The 19,667-nt window shown below is 40.8% G+C and overlaps 1 long non-coding RNA gene across 1 annotated transcript in view; it reads left to right on the top strand.

Annotated features, from left to right (window-relative positions):
• LOC140620601 (uncharacterized) overlaps positions 1–5,875 on the top strand; it is a 43,881-nt gene extending 38,006 nt beyond the window's left edge. Inside the window, exon 4 of the long non-coding RNA XR_012020342.1 lies at positions 303–5,875. This is a non-coding gene — a long non-coding RNA (uncharacterized lncRNA). The remainder of the gene's footprint in view (positions 1–302) is intronic.
• The last annotated feature ends 13,792 nt before the right edge of the window (positions 5,876–19,667 follow it).

The raw sequence follows: 19,667 nt of genomic DNA, 5'->3' as shown, positions 1-19,667 counted from the left end.
GAGATCTTAAAGGAAGATCTTCTATAAGTCCTAACTCGGACAACACCAGTCCTTAGGATGGAAGAGCCAGGTCTCTGACAGGAAGGTTGGGGTAACTCCCTTCAAGGAAAAAAGGGGTGAATTGTATCTGGTTCTGGATCTAATTCAACTTGACTACTTATTAGTAAAGATAAATTGAACCCACAGAGAAAACTGAAAATAGCATTTTCCTGGCAAGTCCTTCAATGGACTTAGTGTGTTTAGATTTATGAGGGGGTGAATGACCTTCTCTGCCTTGGTTTTTCACATTTTCGTTTTTCCAGGACTGATTTTCCATCTGGCCTAACCAGAGCCTGAAGTTGCTGAATCAAGCAGAGCCAATAGGTCTGACTTGAGCTGGCTGGAACATGTACAGAACTGGGAAAGACAAATAGGCTCCTTTCTGAAAGGCCTATCAAGCAGAAGCCTATGCCTCCCCCCTCCCCACCTGCCTCAGAGCACAGCACTGAAAGAGAACACATCCAGTTCTTCCAACACCAAGGCCAATGGAGCAGCAGCCAGCCTGGGGGAGTGTCCGTCCCGGAAGCTGGCTGTGTGAAGAGGAAGGATGCCATTCTTAAGTGCAAGGGCATTATTGTCACACAGACCTGATTCTCCTCCCAGAGTTCTTGGCTACTGGGGCCAGAGAAGGCTGAGTGGTCAATTGATTTCCAGCAGCCCTAGAGCAACATGGAAGAGCGCAAGTTTCTCCATACCCAAAAGGGGCTCAGGAGTAGCAGAGCACTCATCAGCCTTGGAAGTATCTGGCAGAAATGATAAAAAGACATTGCAGCAGAAGGCAGCCAGACCAAATAGGGTCCTGGACACTCCCAGAATGCCAGTAGCCAGAGATGGGCTGCATCCCAGGACAGGCACCCTTGGCAGGATGCCACCTAGGTTCCCCATGCTAGCAGAGAAGGAAAACAAGAGAGAAAATCCAGAATTAACTGAACTTGGATGAAAAGACAAAACACAGAGGTTTTGTAGGAATGAATAAGAGTGCATGTTCTAACACTAAGCACGTTCAGCTTCATTATGGAAAATAATGTGCTATTTCTCGCAAGTTTGCAGCTTAAGAAAATTCAAAACTATGTCATTCTTTTTTTTCTTATACTTTTCTCTATTTTTCATGTCATACAGAGGGAAGGGGCAGTTTGGGATTAATGCATCTCTCAGCATCTCAAGAGGTGACCACAGTCATGCGGTGTGAAGTGACAGCATTAGAAAGTCTCTTAGATGAGAAGTCAGAAAATATTTTCTTCAAAGGGCCAAGTAATAAATACTTTAGGCTTTGCAAACTATACAGTCTCTCCTGTGATCCCCCGGCTCGCCCACCACAGCACAAAAGCAGCCATAGGCAACATATAAAGGAATGGGCACAGTGGGCCAATAAAACTTTATTATGGACACTCAAATCTGAGTTTCATATAGTTTTCAGGTGTCAGAAAATATTCTTAATTTTTTTTCAAGTGCTTAAAAATGTAAAAGCTACTGTTCATTTGCAAGGTCACATAAACAGGTGGTGTGGCCCCCAGGTAGTAGTTTGCCAATGTTTGTTTCAGACCGACCACTGTTCTCCATACCAAGAAGGGACCAACTTATTCACATTCTCGGCTCTGGGTTAAAAAGGTCTGATTCCTTAGCAAAATGCCCAGGAGATATCATCTTCCTGGAAATTATAGAATCTTTTCAATAGGGATTTATCTGGGAATCAGCCTTTTAATGTAGCTAGCTTCAAGGCAAGTGACAAGCTTTACACCTGACTTGGAAAAGCCACAACTCATATTCAAACTGCTCCTGCGTTAACAGAAGGTATCAGCTGGGCTCCAAGCCTCGGGAAGACGGGGCTCTCCCTGTCTGCTTTCCCTGCTGCTCTACTGCTGGGGTCTCATGTAGTATCTGACATAGAGGAGGCATTCAACGAATGTTTGTGGACTGAATGACTGAGTGACTGAAAAGTCCTTAGCAGCACTTTTCAAAACCGTTTTACTCCAACTTCCACGAGTTACACAACTCTCACTCTAAAAATGCCTGCAACCATGATTCAGAATTCAGAAGGCTCCTCATGCATAAATAGAAGATTTTCTTCAAACATTGGACCAAAATTCCATGCCAGTGTGAAACTACAAAACCATCGTGAGTTCTGTTTCAGAGGGGCCCTATTTGTACCAAGACACTAAAGGAAAGTAGCTGAGGATATCAGAGACTGTCTCGGTACAGCAGGTGCCGCCTGAGCCTCTCCCTTGACATTAATTTTGATCTTTGGAGGTGGGCTCCACCGTTATGCCCATGATATGAAAAAGCCACCTGGGAAATTTATCAGGGACCCAGGATACGGGAGGAGCCAATACTGAAAATCCTCTGCTCTGTGCAAAGTTGGCAGCTCTCTCCCCATGAAGACATACACAACATCCAGGCAGAAGACACCAAACCTGAGGACCACAAAGCTTTGGCTACCTTCATACAGCATTAAATATGAATAAGCTTCATAGCTCTCCTTTTTTTAAGTTTTCTTTTTTAAATCCCAAATAAATTTACAAAGGAAATCATGAGAACGTGGGAGACTTTGGGATGGTAACTAATGTGTGGTACCAAGCCGGAGAAAAGAAAAAGATCAAAGATTAGTTTCTCTGAGCTGGGTGGCACCTTGGCACAGAATCCTGGGAACAGATGCTGGCTGATTTGAATTTAAAAAGAGCAGAAGTAGCCAAAGATAAGAAATAATTGGCTAAAAGATACAAAGCCATATTTTCTGACTGGGGACAATAGAGTTTTCCAAGCAGATGTTAGAATAACTGCCTCTTCAAAAAACAACTCCAAGGAAAACTGGGAAAAGAGAGGCCTTGTTATTAAATATTTTCCCCCAACGTTTAAATTCAGACGTGGTCAGAGAAGAGGAGATCCCTTCCAAAGCCTCAGCAGGATAAATCAATCTAGTGGAGGCCTTTGTGTTCCAGGAGAATGATGGCAGATCCCATCCCAGGAAGAAGAAAGAGACGTTTGCGCTAAAGGTCACTTAACTATAAAGATAAATGCTATTTGTAATGACTTAAAAAGGCTTCCAGGAAGGAGAGAGGAGTCAACTCACTGTTTCAGAATCAATGAAAAAGGAAAAACGCTCCTGGTTAAAAACTTTCAGGGTCATTTAGACATTCTAAAAAGTCCACGAAACTTTGAAGAGAAAGAACCCAAGAGTCTGACTGTGAAAAACCTTTGTTATATTGTTTAACTGTTAAAAGGATATTGTGCAAAAAATCGAAAAGTATACTGTGCATGTACATATGCATCAGTCATGAAAAAATCGAGAAAGCTTCTAACAAACAGAAGGCAGAGACTAACAGTCCCTCCACCTTGTTTCTTAATTATCGACCCTGAGAGTCTTGGGTTAATCAGATGTTCATAGGGCATGGGGAAATTCGGGGGTAGAGAAGAAAGGATACCAGCCTGTGATTCAGAAGACCTGGATCACGTTCCAGCTCTATCGCCTTCTACCTCTAAACACTAATACACATTTTCAAAGCCTTATCTCTGCGTTAGTTAAGGGCATATAATGAGTGTTCCTTGAAAGGTTCTGGATAAACAAAGTCCCTACATAGAGTGGGCACATCGTAGGTGCTTGGTAGATGGATTTAAATTTGCTGCATTTGAATCAACTCACTAGTTAATTACATAGAGCACTTACTATGTGTAAATACTTTATTCACACTGTCTTGATCTTGACCAGGGAGACTGTCCCATGACCAGGGAGACTGTTATCCCCTTAGGCAGATAAGGAAACTGAGGCTTGGGAAGGTTAGGAAACTTGTTCATGGTACAAGCTGGTGAGTTGCCACCCCGAGCAGCCTGGCTTCAAAACCCCACCCTTACCTGACCTAATATAGGAGAGAGAAAAAGTGATCAGACTTACGGTATCTTCTTCCTCTCTCTGTTTTGACACAGGAAACAAGAGGAGATTTTCCTTTAGAAGCATAAGTAGTTACTAACTTCTTCTGATTACAAAAGTTGAAAAAGGTGGCCTTAAATACAGAAGATAAACTAATAACTCACACTTTATGGTCCAGGCAGGGTTCTAGGTGCTTTGTTATGTGGATTCATTAATTTTCTCAATAAGCTTGTGAGGGAGGTGCCACCATCTTGTCTACTCTATGGAGGCTGTACATGAACATGTGGTAGAGCTTGGCTTTGGACCAGCCACTGGAACTCCAGGCCCACACTCAACCACTACACTCTGCAGCCTCTCAACTTTAGGCTTCAGCAGTGAGCCAACAAGCAATTATTGGTTGCCCTGGCTAGGTATTGGGGGTAGGAGGAGCAATGTAGCTTCAGAGAGAACAGAAAATTGAAGTGGGAAGAAAAATAATATTTATTGACAGCTTATAATTTCAGTGAATAAGGACATTTTAAGTTAATAATGTCCAACCTAGGGTTCCAAGTCCTTGGACTTCACCAAAGATAATAACAGGGGTCTGTGAGCTATTTTTAATATTTCAAAATGCCTATTAGTATGTCACTAATCATGTAAAACATAGCCTTATATATGGTAACAAAGCCTTAAAGAAAAAAACTTTGAGAGAAAAATTTCATTTCTAGACTTGAGCAAGTTTTCAAGGATTCCTAGTTCTGAAAACAGGTGAATTTTCATGCTATTAGAGTTGAAATTATCTTTGTAGATATTAGGTTTGCCCTAATAGAGAAGATACCGCATCATCAAAGAAAACTCAACAAGACTTAAAAACTTCAAGAAATAAGTTGCCGACAGACATGAAAGGCAATTTTAGCTATTTACTTGGAATTGCCAGTCACCATAGGAGCCGAAGAGGCATTTTTCTGCCAACTGGTTGAAGCTCCTGCCAGAATGATCCTGCTGTTTCTTAATTGTCCTAAAAGCTTGTAGCCAGCAATTTCCCTGCCAAGCCTGACCTCACTTTCATGTTTTTATAATATGCAGATCACGAAGTGTCCCATTCAGAGTGGGAAAACGAGAAATTATTTCCTTGTCATTATTCTCTTTGGAACTCCCCACCTAATCTGTGTAACGTCTCCCTGTAAAATAATACTTCAGTGGCCAGGGCAAAACCTCAGGTACCATTTTAAAAAAATCTTTGAATATCTTTTAACGTATGATTTATCCTCCAGCAAAATTATAAGATTAAGGAGAGGAAAACAGTGTTATTCCCATTTATGAGTGATAAGCAAACAAAAATATGACTGATGGACATAAAAGCCTACGTGAGATGTATTAAGTTGCAAATTGCAGATGAAATGCAGACTATGCTCTCATTTTTGTACAAAAGAAAAGCCACATAGTTGTGTGTGTGTGTGTGTGTGTGTGCGCGCGCACATGTGTGCAGGGGGGTGCAGGCTGAAAAGCACGGACCCTCTAATATTACCATGGTTACTTCCTAAGGTGAGCATGAGTAAAATGGGCTATAAATGAGAATGCTCACTTTTATATCTCCATACTTTTTCATTGTTTCAATGTTTTACAATAAATATATTATTTTTATAAATCCAAAATAATTTTTAAAAAGAAAAACAGTTTGAAGTAGATAATTAACATTTCACATGATATAGTTTCACATTATATAGTTTTTTCTGAGTGATTTTCAGAGTGAAAATATTTTCACTATATTCAGAGTGATTTCAACAAGATATTGGAAAAAACTGTCCAATTGCTGCAGGAAAATAGTTGCATGGCACCTGAATGTTATAGAAAAGTGACCTTCTGCTCAATCCTTCTTGGGGGCCTTTGCTTTGGAATGGAGACTGAGCTGGCATGACCAAAGGATTCCATTGACCATCTCTTTGGCTCCATGGAATCCTTTGAGAAGCAAAATAAAGATTTCAAAAAATGGAATACAGTCTTCATGATTTATTTAGATTTTTGCAAAAGCCTTTGATAGGGTTCCATAATGAAGGCAATTTGGGGGTGGATAGTTCACATGGCAAAGTCCTTCCATCCCAGTAAGAATGTAACTACAGGACTGTGGTTTACGTGAAAGAGCAAATGTTTGGATTTTGACAGACTTACATTCAAATCCCATCTGCTGATTAAGAGTGATTTAGTCTCCGACAATTGATGTAATTTCTGTGACACTCTCCTTCCTCTACTACAAAATAGAATAATGTAAAAGTGAGGGGTTACATGCAAAGGGCATCACATAATTCCTGGCTCATGGTAGGTGTTCGAGAAATTCTTGGATTTCTAATATTAAGAAAAGTAAGTATAAAGGGCCTTTAATCTATATTGATACTTATAGTGAACAAATAAGGGAACTTAGAATGTGGATGCCATTTTGACAGCCCCTGTGAAGATTGGCAGGAAGTGGCATAGACTCTGTCCAGGTCTAATTTCCTGTCTATCCATTATGTTTTCTATCTGGTCAGATCCACTACACTATGCAAAAACTATTTCAAATCTGTCTTACTGAGGAAGGGCCAATAATGTTGACTCTGCATATGAAAAAACAATATGCAAGAAGTAGAAAGCAACCCATTTGTAAACGTATTTGTAATTGGGTAGTTTGTTATCGGAAGTATCTATCTTTTCCATCTTCTCCAACATTCTGCATCAAACAGAGATGGCAAAACCTATTATATTTCTCAGGGACATTTCTCTGATGACTAGACTTGGCCTCGAGGGTGAAAAACAGCCAAAGGAAAACCTCTTAGTACTTACCAGATAAGAGGCAAATGGAAGACTGACGCATTTCAATGTGACAAATCCAAAGAAATCACCCATGAAGAAATAAACTGTGTTGTATCTGTAGGAAAATTAGTTGAAGAGTCTCCAACCCAACCTTGGAAAAACATCTTGGTGTCACTCAATGAATTCACATGTGTAAGCAGGATGCCATATTAGGCCTATGGGAGATTTAAATATGGATAAACAGGGGCCTTGCCCTCTAAGAACTCTAATCTAACAATAGTGCAGAGGAAAACGACTCACTGGATCATCTGAGATTAAAATGTCCCAATTTTTATCCTTGCCACATAGCTTCTCTGTGATGCTTCTATCATTAGTGGGCATGGGGTGCTTTCATGTGGAAGAGACTGCCAGGTCTTATGAGAAACAATCAAAAAGATATGGAAGACAATAATGACCCTCTAGGAGACCACCACTGTGGGGCTGCAGTCCTTGCTTCTTTATTTCCCACCCTCCTTCCCACAAGCTGACCATGGGCAGCCTCACATTCAGGTCATGGATTTGAAGAAGTGACTTTACAACAGCGTGGGAGGACTGGGACAAACCTCAAGGAAGCCTCGGTCAGGACGAATGAAGCTTCAGTGTCCAGCCCTTCCCAACCCAGATATTTTTTGTCTGGCTCCCTGAGTCTGAATTTTTCTTCTTAATCTCATATATTGCTACATCTCTCCAAAGGCTGAAGACTCTCTCAGCTCTCCTTGTCCTGAAGCAGTTATACCATCTGATCTGCCCTTTCAGGAACCACTCCTGGATCCTAGGAAAGCAGGGATCCTGGGTCTCCGGGACCACATGGATGTTGATACTTGCTGGTCAGCACACCTCAGAGGTCTCTCCTGAGCCGGCTCCTCACAGGCACCATCTTCCATACTTTCTCTTGCTTTTTAGGACTCTCCTTTCTACTGTGATGGCTGCCAGCCCCTAAAGTCTGCTCTCTGTTTCAAAGCTTTTCCCAGACAGTTTGAGTTTAAATTGCAATTTATCCAAGTAGATGGATAATCAGGTCATTTGTGTTCTAGTGTGGTCTCCATGGCCACAGACGAGTCCCTTCACATCTCCAAGCTTCAGGTGACTGGGTGGGGAAAACTCTATTGGCAGAGGCATGTTCACCAGGCATACACATGCAAACACACACACACATATAACACGGAATGAGTTATAATGGTGGTTTGACTTCCAACTCCCCTGTCTACTAGCATGTATAATCTTGGGCAGTTGGCTCTTTGAGTCTCAATGTCCTCATCATGAGGTGGAGAAAACACCTCCCTCAAGAGCTTCCATAAGGAATGAATGAATAGAACGTAGGACTGAGCCCAGCACAGAGGAAAACTTAGTAAATGTCAGCACCCATCAAGGCCCATCCCTCCCTCCCAGATCTTCTCATGTTCAAGTATGCTCTCTGAAGTCTCCCTCTGCACTACTCTCCTCTCCTTCCTTCTTTTCTATCACCTTCACTGAATAATTATTCAGTCTTCCCCTCTTTATTCCCATCTGCACTGAAAATGGCAGAAGGCTCAGAAGAGGGTGGATTTGTGTCCTTTACATGTGCCAATTTTCACTAATTAAAGAATGACAGTGGCTGTACCTAAATGTATCTAGCCTTGGTGGCCAAAAGATGATGATTAAACTCTATAACTGGGCTTGAGGTCAACTAAGACCGTCTAACCATTTAAATCATAACTTCATGAAAAAATTTTTATTGCCATCACACCATACTCTTGCAAGAAAAAGCCAAGAGCAACATTAGATGACTTCTAAAAGTATTTTCTCAAAATTTTTTTTCTGTGAAAATTACATTATAGGCAAAAAAATGTGAGTGGTATAATATCCATTTTCTTAATTTTTTCCTAAAATTTATTTTTATTTGGTTTTCTTTATTATATATTTATTCTAGAAAATAGGAAGTTAGAGAAAAATATTTGGAGGAAATTAAAATAATCCATAATTATACACCCCAAAACAAATATTGTTAGTTTTTAATATTTTCCTCTTTGTAAATGCTTATTTTTAAAATTAAGAACATATTTGCATATATAGTCCTGTGTCCTGTGAGCATTTTATGATGCCCATAAACAGGTTTTTATAAACAGAAATTTTAAGATATTCCATTGTATTCAGATTTAACTAATTGTCTATAGTGAGCTTTTTGGTTGTTTGCAATTTTACTGATTTTGTTTGCCCTACACCCTTTCTCCTCTTTCTTCTTTGATTAGTGATGCTAAATATTTTTATATGTTTATTCACCATGAATATTTGTGAACTGTGAGTTCCAGCCATTTTCCTAGTAATGGTATTGTTCACCATTATTGTCCTCATTGTAGCATTTCAGGTCAAGAATGGTCAAGGCCAGGTTAGCTCACACTCTTGGATAGAGAAGGTAACCGCCTACTAGAACAGATTTTATCTCACTCTGAGCATTTATCTTCCTGATACTGGCATTCCCTGGGAACAGGTGGTATTGAAAAGAGTTGTTCCTTTGCCAAGAAATCTACTAGAAAGTGAGTTTACAAGGACATCCAGGCCTGGTGTGGGGCCTGAAGCTAAACAGGAAGCTACCAAGTCATGGGCTTTCTCAAGACAGCTCTAGGATCAGCTAAGGTGAAGAAATCCTAGGAAGAACAATTAATGGGGGAAGGGGGGAAGCATGGAATCTTTATTATCTCTAAACAGAAAAATCGTTCCTCCAGTGAAGAATTAATTTTTTTCTATATAGTTCCCTTCCCTTTTAGCCTGACTCTACTTCTAGGCTCAGCTCAATTGTATCTGGAAATCTACAGAAGGCAAAGAATGGAAAACAGACAGCCATGCTCCAAATTTAGGATTGCATACCAGTTAGGACCTTTCCAGGGCCACCTGCTTGCCAAGCTCATTGATCACCAGATTGAGCAAGTCAGGGAAGGCAATTGTAAGTTGAGGACAAGTAGGAGTGTTAAGTAGTTCCACTTCCAAGTATAAAAAAAAAAAAACAGTCATTTCACTCATCACCCTACAAAGACTGCTGGACTTGACTTCACCATACTTCCTGGCCTTGGTGCTTGATAACCTCCACACCTTTGAGGCACAAGAACACACTTAGTATCATCCCTGAGAATATAACATTCTTGAAGTCAGAAATAAAATCTTCAACTTCTTTGGAACTTCCACTGCACAGAGCTATCAGACTAGCAGTCACCCCGACGGTGTACGTACCTCTTTGCTAGATGCCAGGTCCTCGCAGAGGCAGGTATTATTGCCTGCAGGGGAAGAAATGGGCTAGAGCCAAGTCAAAGGCTAAGGATACCATGAAACATAAATCAGCCCATATCACTGCCCACTCAATGCCCTCCTCCCACCCCATCTACTTTGAGTAGAAGCCAGCATCCTTATGATGGTCTCCAAGACTCTCCATGATTTGGTCACAATCCCTCCCTTACCTCTTTCTTCTCTTTTTCCCACTACCATTCACTCCACCCTATGCACAGCATTGTTCCTCCCGACCCCCACCCCTTGCCTGAACCAGCATGGCCTCAGCTTAAAAGCTGAGGCAAAGCCTAAAAGCCCTCACAGCTGGATGCTATCAGATAACTGCACTCCCAGGAGTCGAACAGCAAGTTCTTTCTTAAAGGAGAATCCAAGTGGTTTATTCTATGGCGGCCACTCTCCCCAAAGTAATTTTTCCAGATTTTCACCACCACCGCCCCTCAACCTGTCAACGATGTCTGGGCTGGATGTCCCGACCATGTGCTCCCATATTCCTACTCTGAGCCAGTGCTCATTCCACTTGTCTCTGTCTCCTCCTGGACAGAGGACAGAGACTGTGTTAATCTTGTTCACCATTCTATCCTAAACCCTAACCAGAGCTTGGAACACAGAAGACATTCAGCAGATGGCTCTTAAATGAAAATATAAATGAATAAATGATACCAGCTGCCTCCATTCCCTTAACCTGCTACAGAATTAATAAACAAATCTTGAACCTAGTGGATATATGAAAATAAAAATATCATCGCAGACTCTCAAGCCAGCGTTTCTGTGCTGGTTGCTACATTCTGCTTGCTGATTTATGCTGATGATGACTGCCATGTTCACTTGGGATGTGAACGTCAAACTACAGTGTTACTTGAGGGAAAGCTCCCAAACTCCTAAGCGTAGGGACCCTGCTGAGGACATGGACTTCAAGGCTCAGAAGAAATCTGTTACACACACACACACACACACACACACACACACACACACACATCTAGATCAATCCAATGGAATAATTCCATAATGAAATTTTTATCTCAAACTGATTGGCCCCAGATCTCTTGACCCCATGGCTAAGCCAAAGATAATTTGGATCTTTGTAAGTATTTGAAGGAAAATGTAAGAGAAGGACTCAGGGTTTCCCTTCAGACCAGGGTGTATTTCTATACCTTGGCTGTACAATAGAAGTACCTGGTGGGCTTTTAAAAATGCCAGTGCTGAGACCATACCTGAGACCCATGACATCAGAATTTCTGAGGGTGAGAACCAGAGAATATTTTTTCAAATGCCCCACATGCTTTCAATGTGCAACCAGGGTTGAAGGGCACGGCACTGGATTCTTTGTTTCCCTGAGTTCTTTCATGGAGCCTTACTGGGCAGGAGGTCTTTTCCCTTAATCTGTTTCTGTGAAATCATATCTCACCCATTTTGCATGGACTGGTCTGCGCTCTGGAAGGGAACCAATTTTATAAGCCCTCATTATTTACTCTATACTGTCAGAAGACAGCAAGAATAAGAAAAAAAAATGCTTGTAAACTTGCTTAAGCTATCCCCCTAATATCTAAAGAGAATCAATCCTTTAGCCCAATCCTTTATAAGAACATTGGAACTAAAGCCATTGCACAGATAAACTGTAAATTTTAACTTATACACTACAATTTACCTGCGATGGGATAAAAATTAATGTTTGGAGTTCCCAGAATTCTCTCTTCACCTTTGCTCACTCAGCCCCTTATCCCTTCCTCACTTTCCATAAAGGAAAGGGGGAAAATTTGGTTCCCGTGAGAAAAGCGATTAGCATAGAACCCAAACCTCAGTCCTCTGGGATTGTGGGACTGGGGCATGTCTCATCTGGAGCCTTTGTGGAACTATGCATGGACAGAAAAGAGGGGAGACCAAGGAACTAGAGCAGCACACAGAGCAGAAAAAAGAAACTGTAAGGAATTTAGGAGTGCTAAAAATAGAAGAGATCAAGAGATTTTAAGGAATTTATAAGGACTAAGTTATTATATCTGCTTAATTGTTTCTGAGAGAGTGAAGTATAAAAAATAAAACTTCTGTAGAAGAAGAGGCCATGCTACCAAACTCCAGGCTCTCCCAGGCAGGACTGCAAAAGCCACATGTTTATGTGAGTTACAGAGATAGGTGCATGCAGGTGCACGCCCTGAACTCTGATTCCTACTGCCTCTTCCTCACTGGATATTGAGGAGAAATATTGGGAGGGACTTCTGAGAATCTCTGCCTTGCTTCTGAGGGAGTCTTCTTTATCTGTCATTCAGCTTCTCCATCTTTCAGACTCTCACTGTTCATTTCTGCTTTGCATGCACATTGGCTGTGTCCTGGTATCCATGGCATGTGAAGGCAGAGTTGTCCCAACATATAGTGTGGCTATAGATGCAGCCTTCTATACTTCCATCTTTAAGGTTTTGGACAAACCAGACGTTTATTTATGTAACATGTATTCACTAAGTGCCAGCTGCATGTCTGACACTGCAGAAAGGAAGCAGTATAGTCACAGTCACACATTCCTGACCTCAGAGAGCCTACACTCTAGCAAGGAATGAGATGTGATTAAACAAGCAATGGTTAGGGGGTTTTTGTAAGTACAGTTTTTAATTTTTTAATTAATTTATTTATTTGAGAGAGAAAGAGAGAGCACAAGCAGGGGGAGGGGCAGAGAGAGAAGGAGAGAGAATCTCTTCCATGCTGAGAGCAGAGCCCAACATGGGGCTCAATCTCAGGACCCCAAGATCATGACCTGATTTGGATGCTCAATTGACTGAACCACCTAGGCTCCCCAGTACTGTTTTAAATATAGGGCAAAGATAAGAGGTATGCTGCAGAGTCTTCCAATCAAAGAAGACCTACTGAGGAAGTGACACTTAAACTGAGGATGGAAGGAGGCAGATGACAAGAGGGGGGAAAGGGTATTTTAGCAAGGATTAAGAGTATGTTGGAAACCTGGTAAAGGCAACAAAGAATACTCAATAAATTAAAGGAAGTTCAGCATGACAGGAGAATAGTGCTGGAGGGGAGACATGGTGAGAGATAGTGACAGAGGAGGGACTGGGTCTGGATCTTGGAAGCCAGAGTAAGAACTCTGAACTGCATTTAAGAGTAAAAGAGACCCCTACAATAGCACTATCCAATGAACTTTTGGGGGATGGAGGATATGGTCTATATCTGCCTTGTTCAGCATGGTAGCCACCAGCCTCATGTGGCTATTGAGCGCATAAAATGTGGCTTATTCAACAAAGGCACTGAATTTTCTGCTTTAGTGAACTTAAATAAGATACTCATATTGGAGAGCTCAGCCCTACAGTGTTATAGTCACAGGACCCTTACGTTTATGCCCGTTTGTTGACATATGTATATACCCACACAACATAAATGGTTTTGTGCTTGCACATGCTTATACACCCTCATACCTCAAGAATATGCCTACAGATATAACCTATTTTTATAGAAGGATATGAACAATGAAAATTGAACTGGAAAAGGGCAGTATAGGGAAATTTGACACAGGAAGAATGGGTGCAAAAAGGATACGGGTGGCTTGTAACACAAAGTGATACTTTTAAACCAAAAACAGGAAGAAAAAAAAGAGAAGACAATCCACAGGAAAAAAAGAAAAGAAAAGAAAATCCAGTGAGACTATCAATGGTTCAGGAAAGCTTTGTTTCCTTCGATCTTTTCATATTTCAGTAAAAGACTTTCACATATGACACCTATCCTTCGAAGGCACACTGGAATTGTAAGGATCACCTTGATGACTGGGAAGAACTCCAAAAGACATAGACAGAAAGGGGGAAGGAAGCCCTCTATAATCAGGATGGCCTAATTGTCTGACTGACATTCAACCACTAAGAATATTTTAGGCTTTTTGGTTTGCACAACTATTTATTTCAAAGTTATTAAAATCGTATGAGATGGAATAGACTTAGACCTAGCTATCATAATTATTAGTCTCCTTTTAAATCTTTTAAGATTTACCATCTCATGAACTAGCACAATGACTTTTTCCTTGTTGGAAAGGTAACTATATTCTACACACATGAACTAAACAATGACTCCTCCATCCAGTAAACAGTATAATTGTTACCAGCTAGGAATATTATGATTGGCTTTCCAATGCTCATTTAACCCAGTAAGTCCCTTGATGGATACTCTTTACCCATCCTGGCTTAGCAGATCCCTTAATATGCTGCACTCTTGATTGCCTCAGAGTCTTGGCATATGCTGTTCCCTCTACATGAAACACTCTTCCCAACCTCTTGCCAAGTTAGCCCATGACCGTCCTTCAGGTCTCAATTTATACATCACTTCCTGAGGAGTGTAGTCTCCAACCCACTCCACCTAATCCAGATTAGATCAGTCCTTCCTGTTTTACATTTCCATACCTCCTGTTCTTCTTTTTCATAGCACTTTTCAGAGTTATAATATTTTAATAACTTGCATAATTATCACTTAACTTTATCTTGTCCTCTGGATTGTTGACTCCATGAGGTCAGATATTGCAATCTTCCTTGTGAATCATTTATCGTGTCTACAGGACTTAGTACAAGTCCTGGCAAATAGTAGGTGCTCAATTAATATTAATTAAATGCTCCATAAGTGAATGAATGTATTTAATTTTGTTTTCCCTTTAGGTTTGTTCATCTAATCCCTTCCTTCCATCTTGCTATATCATAAACTACGCTAGAGTTCTATACAATGGAAAACAACTCAAAAGAAACCCTAAGCCCTGTCCATAGTTGATTAACCCTGGTATTCCTTATACAGTTCCCCCTTAAGAACTGATAGAGCATCTGATGGTAAATCATTAAGTCACAGCAGCTATAAGCATGTTCAGGCCCAGCATGAACTTGGTCTGACATCCAACCAGTCTCCTGGCTGTCACAGAAATGCCTCCATCCATTTCAGAAATGTGCTTACTATAGAAATACGATGCTCAGTTTGTTATATTTATGAGATACTGAATTTCCAGGATGCCTTCAATCAATAGAAAATAGACATTATATTCTCACCTGAAGGCAATAGCGATGTGACTGGCTATGAATCTGGGAGTGAGGGAAATAAGATGGCTCTCAGAAAATTATTTTAATAGAGATGTGCTAACTTATCTTAGGGAGAATGACTTTCAGAACAATGAGGCTTGATTGTAATGAGAATTACAGAAAATTTTAAAATATTCGTTGGTCAGAAGGGGATTAATCAGTGATGGAGATGTAGAAAGGAAGCAGTACCAGTGAAGAACATCACAGACAACAGATCATGAGGAGCTATGGTCACCTTGGCAGAACCTTTTCTCCCTTGAGAGGCTTGAGCAGGATATCGGTGTCTATCATGATTTAATATCCTTTTCATCTAACTCCTTGTCTTGACTCTGCTCACCAAACTATCTTTGATTATAATTTGGTTTCTTATGTCTGTCTACCAGAGGCAGTATGTTAATCTTGCCGATATGCCCATCCCTTCGGGACTAACAGTTCTGTTTCTCATCAGAAAGACATGCATTGGCACCTGGGTCTTGGGAACTTGGCTAACCTCAGTCCTCTCCTAGAGGTATACCTTTCCCCCCATCCCCAGGTGCTGTCTAGAATCAGGTGACAAGGTGTGTCCAGTTGAAGCCAGCCCTAGACCGGAGCACCCACCACAAAGGCTGCCCTGGCAAGTTCCCCGAGGTGTCACCTGCCCTCCCCCTCTCCTGGCAAAATCCCAACCTGCTGTACACTGTTTCTGTCCAAATTTAAAGTAGAGACCCGGCAAAGTAACTTGTTTGTTGAAAGCAGCCACACCCTCCTAGAGATCCTTTTGGAGATTCCCATTAAGAGACATAAAATTCAAGTCATATCATGGGGATGAACACTCCTGCCTTAGGAAAGATAGGGGCAGCTGGTAGAAAGGCCAAGAGATGGAGAGGAGAAGGAGAAGAAGGAACTAATGTCCTCATCATAGCAACTGAAGAGACAAAACATACTGTGTCCGAGGGGTGACTGGAAACCCAGTAAAATATAACCTAGTTAAAGAAATATCAATAAAAGAACCAAAAATCACAAAAGTAACTACATTGTCCAAGATAAACACATGGATGAGGAAAACAGAAGTGCCAGAGAACCAAATTCACTTCTACCATAGCAGGGGGTCAATGGATAATACAAAGAGAAGCATGTTATTTAGAGATCAAGGGGTAACTCACAGAAAACGTAGCTTAAAAAGTTCTAAGTGGTTATTTTTGGAAATCTGACTTGAGTAAAACGGGTTGTGGCAAAGGAGGTTATTTTTTTATAAGTCTATTATTATTATTATTATTATTATTATTATTATTTGATTTTGATCATGTGCAATTTGACTCATTCATTCATTCATTCATTCAGTAAATATTTATTAAGTGCCAACCATGTGCAAGGCAGAATCGAGGCCCTGGAGATATTAGCACTGAACATCATACACAAAAATCCTGCCCTCAAATCATACCAAATATATGGTATGTCACATGATGTTTGTGCAGTTGAAAAAAATTAAAGTCTTTTTTTAAAATAAAGGTCTTTAATATCAAATGACAGATCTGAATGCACACTTGAAATGAGTTGAGGGAGGGAGCAATGTGGATTCCTGAAGGAAGACTGTTCCAGGCAAAGGGGACAGCCAGTGCAAAGGTCCTGAGGTGGGAGTGCCTAATGAGTTGGAGGAAGAGCAAAAGGCCAATCAGGTATGGAGGGAATGAGAAAACACAATCAGAAAAGGTAGCAGTGTTGGGATAGGGGGTGGGGGACATCCCAGTATAAGGCTTTGTAGCTATACTCAGATTTTGACTTTTACTGAGTAGGGTGGGAAGCCCACTGAAGATATTCTAGCAGAAGAGAAACAACATCTAACAAGTTTTTAAAAACCTGACATTTTTAATAGTAGCATTTTTTGAGATTGTCAGGGGGAAGGACCATAAGAGAAAACAGTCGATAAAAATTGTTTAAGTCACAAAGAAAGATAGTAGAAAAAATAGAATTCTAATTTATCATTAAATAAAAGGATATGTTTTCTTGTTTTAACATGTAAATATCTGTAGGTTAAATATCTTTCCTTACACAATGGAAGAATTTCCTGTTTCCCCTTGGAGGTTCTTTTAATATGCTTGTTCTCAATGAGAGTCCATCTGTCAGCCAACGCTGCTGGGTTTCCAGAATTTGAAGACCAGGGCAGCTCCCTCAGCCATCCTTGTCTCCCCACTTCTCCTCCTTTAATGTGGAGTCTAGGTATTTCTGTCTCTGTCGTTCGCATATCAGTGGTTCCCGGACCTGGCTGATCATTAGAATCACATGGAAGAGCTTTTCACAAATATAAACATCTAGGGCCCTCCTCCCCTCAACTCAAAATATTCTGAATATTTTGGCTTGAGATGGGATCTAAGCAATGATGGCAGGAGGGCAGCGCACTCTTGATCCCTCAAGGGCAGGGTGGCGGAGCAGTACACCCAGGTGTAGGCAGTAAGTGGATGCATTGTCTTTTAGAGAATTTAAAGAATGGTAATAGAACCAACTAAAAGTCTGCATTTCGTTGTCACCATGTGCTAAGAGTTCTCAACATTGTCGGTGATCAAATATTTCTCCAAAATCTAGTTTCTTTGTCTGATTGGTTGGTTTTGGTTTGGAGGTTTTCTTGTTTTTGTTTTTGTTTTGTTTTGTTTTGTTTTGTTTTTGGTCTAAGTTCTAAGCACTTGGTCTGAATAATATATACTCTAGCCACAAATTGTACATTTTTATTACTAATCTTTATTGAACATCATATTCTGCATGGAATTAATTTACAGAACTCGCAGTTATTCAGCCAATCTGCAGCGGTCTCACCTACACATGTTCATTTCCAGGGAAAGTTTTTTAAAGATTTCACTTATTTATTTGAGAGAGAGAGAGAGCACGTGCACAAGTGAGGTGGGGAGGCTGAGGCAGAGGGAGAAGCAGGCTCCTCGCTGAGCAGAGAAGCCCACTCGGGACTCAATCCCAGGACCCTGGGATCATGACCTGAGCCGAAGGCAGATCCTTAACTGACTGAGCCATCCAGGCATTCCCCAGGGATAGGGACTTCAACTTTTTAACAGTTGAAGTCAGAGGCTTGCTTGGGGTTCAATTTGTGTCTTTTACACCTGTAGTGGTACATTTTCCTGCATTCCAAATAAATCAGAGTAACTGATGGTAATAGTCTTAGTCAAGATGAAGAAACAGAACTTGTGTTACCTCAAATTTGCCATTCTATGTAACCACCTGGAATTTTTGTGTTCCAAATTTAAGATGGTGAAATAGTGTAAATTATGAAGTACAACATATATTTTAGAATGGGTAAATTCCGTAATTGAACAGTCATATAATATTTTTTCTTTTTTTTTTGAGTAGGCTCCATGCCCAGTGTGGGGCTTAAACTCAGACCTTAAGATCATGCTCTACCAACTGGCCAGCTAGGAACTCCTTGTGTAATATTTTTTTTAAGATTTTATTTATTTATTCATGAGAGACAGAGAGAGATCGAGAGAGAGAGGCAGAGGGAGAAGCAGGATCCATGCAGGGAGCCCGATGTGGGACTCAATCCCAGGCACCCCAGGATCATGCCCTGGGCCGAAGGCAGGCGCTAAACTGCTGAGCCACCCAGGGATTCCATCCTTGTGTAATATTTTTAAATTGAAAAATCTTCTTTTAGGGGCACCTGGGTGGCTCAGTGTTTGGGCATCTATCTACCTTTGGCTCAGGTCATAATACTGGGGTACTGGGGTCCTGGGATCAATTCCCACATCAGGCTCCCTGTGGGAGCCTGCCTATGTCTCCCTCTGCTTCTGTCTCTGCCTCTCTCTTCAATAATAAATTTGTGTGAATTTATTATTACTCATGAATAAATAAATAAAATCTTAAAAAATTTTCTTTTAAATTGTTAACTATAAAATAAAAATGAGTGAAGAAAATATTATATAATACATACACCATTGTTTTATTATATATATAATACATACATAATTTTTTACATGCAGCCAGACACAGGGTCAGTCTCTGTAGCATATTCACCACTTGCTCTAATTCTTTTTTCTTCCTTCCCTCCACCAGCTCTACTCCTGCTTTCCACATTAGGTCTATCAAGGTTCCTGAGGAAGTGAAGGGGGTGCTAATTAAAACCTTTGTCACCTTTAGGCAGTGATGTGTTGGCAAATACTTAATAACCAACCCTTGGAGGGATTTATAGCATTTATGGATTTCTATAGTGCAAAACACTCCCAACCCCAACATAATGTCAACCTGCTTGAGAAGTTCCTGCAAATGTAACAGTGAGCTCTTACAAGCTTGTACAAGTCAGCTGCAGCGCACTGCTCCTCCCAAGGGCTCCTGAGACATTCTTCTAGAAGAATAATGGAATCCCATGGAAGAGTTCACTCATTTTTAGAAAATATTTATTTACTTATTTGAGGGAGAGAGAGTGAGTGCGAGGGGCAGAAGGAGAGAGAGAATATCAAGCAGACTCCTGTCTGATCCTGGAGCCCAGTGTGGGGCTCAGTCTCATGACCCATGAGATCATGACCTGAGGCAAGATCATGAGTCTGGTGCCTTAACCGACTGAGCCACTTAGGCACCCCTAGTTCACTCATTTTTTTAGAAACTAAAGTTCCGTTTTCTGGATCATTCCTTAAGTTTATAAATTCATTGTTAAAATTTAGACTACTCTTAACATTCACTTTCCCACCATG

The sequence above is a fragment of the Canis lupus genome, chromosome 29 (genome assembly GCF_048164855.1).
Source record: "Canis lupus baileyi chromosome 29, mCanLup2.hap1, whole genome shotgun sequence".
NCBI lineage: Eukaryota > Metazoa > Chordata > Mammalia > Carnivora > Canidae > Canis > Canis lupus.
This window is presented reverse-complemented; position numbering and strand designations above follow the sequence as displayed.